The sequence below is a fragment of the Tursiops truncatus genome, chromosome 4 (assembly GCF_011762595.2).
Source record: "Tursiops truncatus isolate mTurTru1 chromosome 4, mTurTru1.mat.Y, whole genome shotgun sequence".
Lineage (NCBI taxonomy): Eukaryota > Metazoa > Chordata > Mammalia > Artiodactyla > Delphinidae > Tursiops > Tursiops truncatus.
In genome coordinates, this window is record NC_047037.1 from 42,184,799 (window position 1) to 42,191,008 (window position 6,210).

The following is a 6,210-nucleotide window of genomic DNA, read 5'->3' on the forward strand; positions in this document are numbered from 1 at the left end:
GAATATCACTAGATGAAGGGAAATATTTAAGTTACACATCAGCAATGAGACATGTGATGTATTTATGTCAAATAAATGTTTGTACAAATACCAACGCCTATCCTTGGTAGCACTTTCCCACCAGGTCTGATACAATGTTTACCACATTTTTTGTTCACACTATTTCACCAACCCCTTAACTGCTGGCTGCTGACAGTTCGGGGTTTGGATTCTGTTTTCCTTTCATTATCAGTGTACTTCATCATCTATAAAAATAATTTAAAATGTGCAAGGGAGACTGAAAGTTAGAACTTTTGTGTCATTAGCACAATACTTGGCACACTGTAGCCTCTCAATGATTATTTGTCGCTATATATATTTTTTTCTTTTCAGGACTTGGGGGTGAGCAGGAGGTGTTTGTTTGTTAATATACTCCTTTTTCAACTGAAGTAATGCACCAACAGGGAGATATGCAGAGAGACAAAAGCTTGAAGAGGACCAAAACAAGGACACAAATTGAAAGTACAACTTTTTTGTTAACCATTGATTGCACTATAAAAAAATTCATGAACTATGGTAAAACCAGTATTACTATCATTATTACTATCATTAATAAAACCATGACTCTGATTTCAAATAAAATTATTGAACTAGGTAAGAATAAATCTGTGACCCCAGTGTAGTAAAAGTACAACGATCTGTGGTTCTCATTTTAGAAAAAAAAATATGCTTTCATTTTATCAACTTTATTTCCTTTAAAGATAAACTATATATTTTGCTAACAGAATTAAGCTAAATTAGTATAATAAAATATCAAAAAATAAAATTGCTAAGTTATTGCTATAAGTAGGTGTTGAATTGTATTAAGAATCTTTTCTGTATCATTCTTGAGGATTCATGTCTGATTTTTAATCAATAATAAGTGCATTATAATCTGTTAATACAATAATTACTTTAATTGACTTCTTGAGATTGAATCAGTTTTTCATTCCTGAGATAATACTTACATATTCACGAGGTATTTTTTTAACGGATGGATTTAGTCTGATAATATCTTATTTAGGATTATTACATCTATGTTTATAAGTGAGATTTATTTAAAATATTCCTTCTTTTACTGTCTGTATCTTGATTTTAGTAACAAAAGTATACCAGCCTAATAAAATGATTGAGAGTGAAATATTCCCATCTTTTTCTGTTCTTGAGAAGAGTTTGTAAAAGTTATAGATTATATCATCTTCTTTGAATGTGCTATAAAAAATCTTTAAAAGATATCTGAATTGGTGTTTGCATATTATTTTTTTAGTAGATTTTAACTGTTTCTAAAATTTCAAACTTGTTTCAGATCTATCCCCCTTCTTTAGATAACATATAAAATATCTGAAGTATATATATATATGTTTATGTATATATTATATACATGTGTGTGTGAGAATCCTCATGGTAGGCTAAGTAATTTATATTTTTGTAGAAAAATTCATCTTCATTACTTTAAAATTAATTATATATTTTCTTATAAATTTTGTTATGAAAATATCTAATCCATATATATTCATAACCCATTTACCAACACTGTTTATGCATGCCTTAAATATTTCTTCTTAACATTTTATAATTGATTTTTTTCAATTTTACCTCTAATCTAGAGTATCAATACTGAAGAGACTATACATATTAAAATTTAATCTCCAAATTATTAATACATTTGTCTGGGGTCAAATCTATCTCCACCACTTACTTGAGGTATGACCTTGGATAATTTACTGAGCCTGTTCCTGTCTCACTCTCATTTCTCATCTACATAATAAGGATAATTATATGCCATCTTCATAACGATGATTAGTGGGGATTCACTGAAGTAATTTTAACAAAGCAGTTACTAAAATTCCTGTTATATAGAAAACAATAATTATTTATTAGGATTATTATTTCAACCAAAAATATTTATAATTATTCTCATAAAACATTGATGTTACCTGTTATAGGATTTATTTATGATGAGTGATGAGGTCCGTTATCTATCTAGGATTCTAAAGGTTTGGATTTTATTTATAGCTGTGCAGATTCCAGCTATTTGGCATTTATTTGATGTCATCACACTTGGGCTTCTTTTCCTAATCAAAAAATAACAGAGTTAGACTAGATCAGGGATCAGAAAACCACTACCTTTGCCCAAATACGGCTTGCCACCTGTTTTTGTAATTAACTTTTACTGGAATACAGTCACACACATTTGTTTACGCATTGCGTTTGCTTTTGCCATAGATGCCAAAGTTAAGTAGTTGCCCTTAAACCTGAAAATGTTTGTTTTCATTCCTTTCTCTGAGTTCTTCACTAGATTATTTTAAGAATCTTTTCTGTTCTGATATTCTATGATCTATTTATAATAATTATTTCTACATGAGCGATCCTGTTTGCAAAGAAGAATAATGGAAATATAGTGTAATTAGATCTTCCTGTTCCTATATCCATGGAACCAAACTCCACAGATTCTCACTGAAAAGTCATTATCTCCAGACCTCTATGTTTAATTATAATCAGTTACTTACAAAACTATGACGGTAGGTAACTGGTAGTAGATAACGTATTTGTTCTGATTCTCCGCTACCCTATGCTTGCAGCACTACTTGGATCAAGCTTACCAACTACTGTCTCTGTAACCTCTCTCAGTTCTACCTCTTACTTGACCTACACTGATGCTAGATCCTCAACCAGATGAAAAAATTTTCATATCTATGATCTGCTGCATTGTGCACCTGGGTACTAGGTCAGGCCTGCAGTGGCAACTATCCTATTTGGGGGCAGGATTATATCACACCTTAGATTTATAACTTCATTTTGAAATCACTTTTCTCCTAAAACTATTTTTCCATTGACTGCGAAACTCAAGAAATCCTACATCCCTCAGTCAAAATGAAATAGACCCTCTTGAATCACCTTTAATCTTCCAACAAAGTTGCTCTGTCATCAGTCAATTCTATCCTGCCTCCACTCTCATTCTATAACATCTTGCATTAATAAAAGTTCCCGTGTTATTTCAGTTATATAATTTGAAATTTGTAGTAGCACGTGTTAAGTACTCAGTAAATAGTGGTTATCATTATAATGTTATTATTAATCACTTGTTCAGGGACTAGCAGGTTGAGGTACAATATCAGCACCATTCTAGAATTCCTAGTGCTATTGCATTAAATAACTGGCTTTCTATGAGAATTAGCTTACATATCTAAATATCATAGAACAGGAAAAAAATCTCTGGTAACTAGTGGACAAAAATAAACTAGTGAATCAGAAATGTAGAGTCACTTTATAAACATATAACACAATATACTCTGGTTTCTCTTCAGATTACATAAATCTTTCACTTTTTACTAAAAAAACCCAGAAAACATAACAGATAAGAGGTGTAAGTTCTCCTTACACTATAGTCAGAGTCAGCCACATTGTGACTACAATGCTCTGTTTGAGACTAGGCATAATTTGAAGAGATTATAGCAGAGTAAGATTCAAAATCAAATATATATATATAAAAAGAAAAAAATGAGGCTGAGTCATATAATAAGATTTCTAGTCTATATAGGAATATCATTCAATAGATAGTGACAAACTATTTTTATTTCATTATCTAAAATGGAAGAAAAGAAAAGGGATTAAACTGCAGCATGGAGGGTATAAACTTAATTAAGGGTTTCTTCACAGTTAAGAATGTTAAACATAAAAATGGGCTACCCAAGGAAGGATATCTTTTACAAGGAAAGAGATTTTCATCATCAACAGAAGTTTAAATGTGGTCTTGCCTGAAGGTTACAAAGTGGACTTGACAGCATCTCAGGGTTCCAGTATAGCCCTGTGACTCTAAGAATAAATTTTTGAGTAAATATTATTATATTTTTTATAGTAGAAAGATTGTGTACTTTCAGGAAGGATTACCAGATGATATTTTAAAATCATCGTCACAAATTCACATTTATGGTACTCCCCTGAAGAGATATTTACATCCTTTTAAAAGAGAGTTCCCTATAGAGTCTCTAAACGCAAACTCTATTCCATATTGCCTTTATCTAGATTTTATGCTGAGCTCAGTGGGCATTAGAGTTTTTAAATGAATACATTTTAGAAGTATTGAGAAATGAACTTTAAATGGCTTATATTGCTCATAAAGCCTCTAGCCTTTAGAGTAAAAATACCAATGCATTCCCAGGAAATACTATTTGCTGTACCTTAAACTCTATAAAATAAAATGTTAGGAAGCAGGTTTTTTTATTGAGAGGAGGGAAAAACAAACATGAAATGTAGGAGGAAAGGGAGAGCTCTGTGGCAATGGATTGGAATTGTAGATATCAACATGAAATTATGAATATATATGTCAATATATATTTATAAATATTTACACATATATACTTATATGTGTGTGTATATATAACTACCCAATGAAATGGCCTAAAAGCAATAAGACACCGGTACCTATAAGAAAACAGAAGTCCTTGTAAATATAAGCTCTTGTACTGGGACAGGGAAAATACAAAATGAACCTGAAACATCTTGTTTTATCAAAAAGTCAGGAAGTGTTCAAAAACTGATAAGATATAAGAGCTGTTAAGGTAACCAGATCAAAGTGATAAAAAGAATCTCAAAGAAACGAAAACCACAGAGATAAGTGAAATAGTATTTTATACACACTTTTTCGAGCAGGGCCTTTTTTGCTCCAGGACACAGAGACTATGGATATGGACCATGAACTGAGGCAGGGACTCTTACTAACTAAAAAGAAATGAAATCAGCAGAGCTTTGGCAGTCTCATGGGTCTGGAGAGACAAAAATTAGAAACTTGCCAGTTTCTAGTGAAAAGGATGGTGAGAGAACTAAACCTGAACTTGTGCTACTGTTCCTCTCAAGACGTTTGTCAAATGCTGAAACTGTACCCTGCAGTAGAGGAAGGAGCAAAGCAGAATGTCTCTGAAAAGCAGATTGCAACTTCTGGCAGTCTCACGGACTTAGGAGGAGAAGAATTGATTTTAGGGTCTGCCTGGAGAGGGAGCCCAGAAGAACATCCCACTTCTACCTGTTTACTTCTGATTAAGATGATCAGCCCCTGCCAAAGAAAAGAGAATTAACCTGGAGAAAATAGGGAAGTTATAAACAATTAACTGTGAAGTTAATTCTGGGATTAATATGAGTATATTCTTACCATCTTGCTGTATATACTCTCCCTGGATGACCTCTTCCATGAATATGTGTCTAGGCACCTCAAACAGATAATTTAAAGGTGTACCTCCAGTCTAAACCCATATTCAACTGGCTACTTGTCACTCTTTCTTGGATTTCTAAAAAGTAACTCTAGCTCAATGTGTCTAACACCAAATTCATAATCCCTGCCTTCACATTCCTAATTAATCTTCTGCTAATGTTGATTTTATAGATAATGTTACCACTAGCCGTCCAAATATATTAGCCATAAATTGAGACTCACTCTCTCTCTTACTGATCAATCATCAGACTGTCAATTTTGTCTTCTAAATCTCTCTTGTCTTCTACACCAATGTCATCCATCCCAGTCAAGGTTACCACTCGGTTCCACGTGGACTGCACGAACTATGGTCATAGACCACTCCTTGTTTTCTCTGCATCTATCCTATATCTCTGGCAACCCACCATATATACCATGACCTGAGTAATCTTTGAAAAACACATATATTTGATCATTTTACATCGCTGTGATAGTTTTACTTAGATATATATTTAGAAGAGTTATTGAGTTATTACTTTATGGTATAGATGCAACTTTTATCTTTGAATTAGGTTTTTAAAATTTTATTATAATTACTCTTAATTATAAGTTTTATGTTCAGTGTTGAAAGTCTTTACTAAAAATTTATTTTACAAAACTGGCTTAAAAGGGTGAGGTATCCCCAATAAGCAAAATAATTGGAGCAAAGAAGCATACAAGCTCTTTAAAACAGATGGTCAATCATAGTTCTAGGATAATTCAATAGGAAGTTTAGAAATATTCCTCAAGAATTACCCTTGCAATAAAATTGTACTTATATTAGGGATTAATTACAGTTTTTAAAAATGATGTAATAAAATGTTTTATAAGGATAGAACAGTTAGTATTTGAAAATAACAATTTCCAAGGTATTTCCATTGAACTATTCCATTTTCAAATTGGGTATTCTCTTTATAATGAGCAGTCACTCTTCCTGTCCTATAGTGAAAAAAAATAGATCATGA

At 32.1% G+C, this 6,210-nt stretch overlaps 1 long non-coding RNA gene across 1 annotated transcript in view; it reads right to left on the minus strand.

Annotated features, from left to right (window-relative positions):
- The window catches only part of LOC141278462 (uncharacterized), a 28,356-nt gene extending 26,289 nt beyond the window's left edge, over nt 1-2,067 (minus strand). Inside the window, exon 1 of the long non-coding RNA XR_012331217.1 lies at nt 1,956-2,067. This is a non-coding gene — a long non-coding RNA (uncharacterized lncRNA). The remainder of the gene's footprint in view (nt 1-1,955) is intronic.
- Between the last annotated feature and the right edge of the window lie 4,143 nt (nt 2,068-6,210).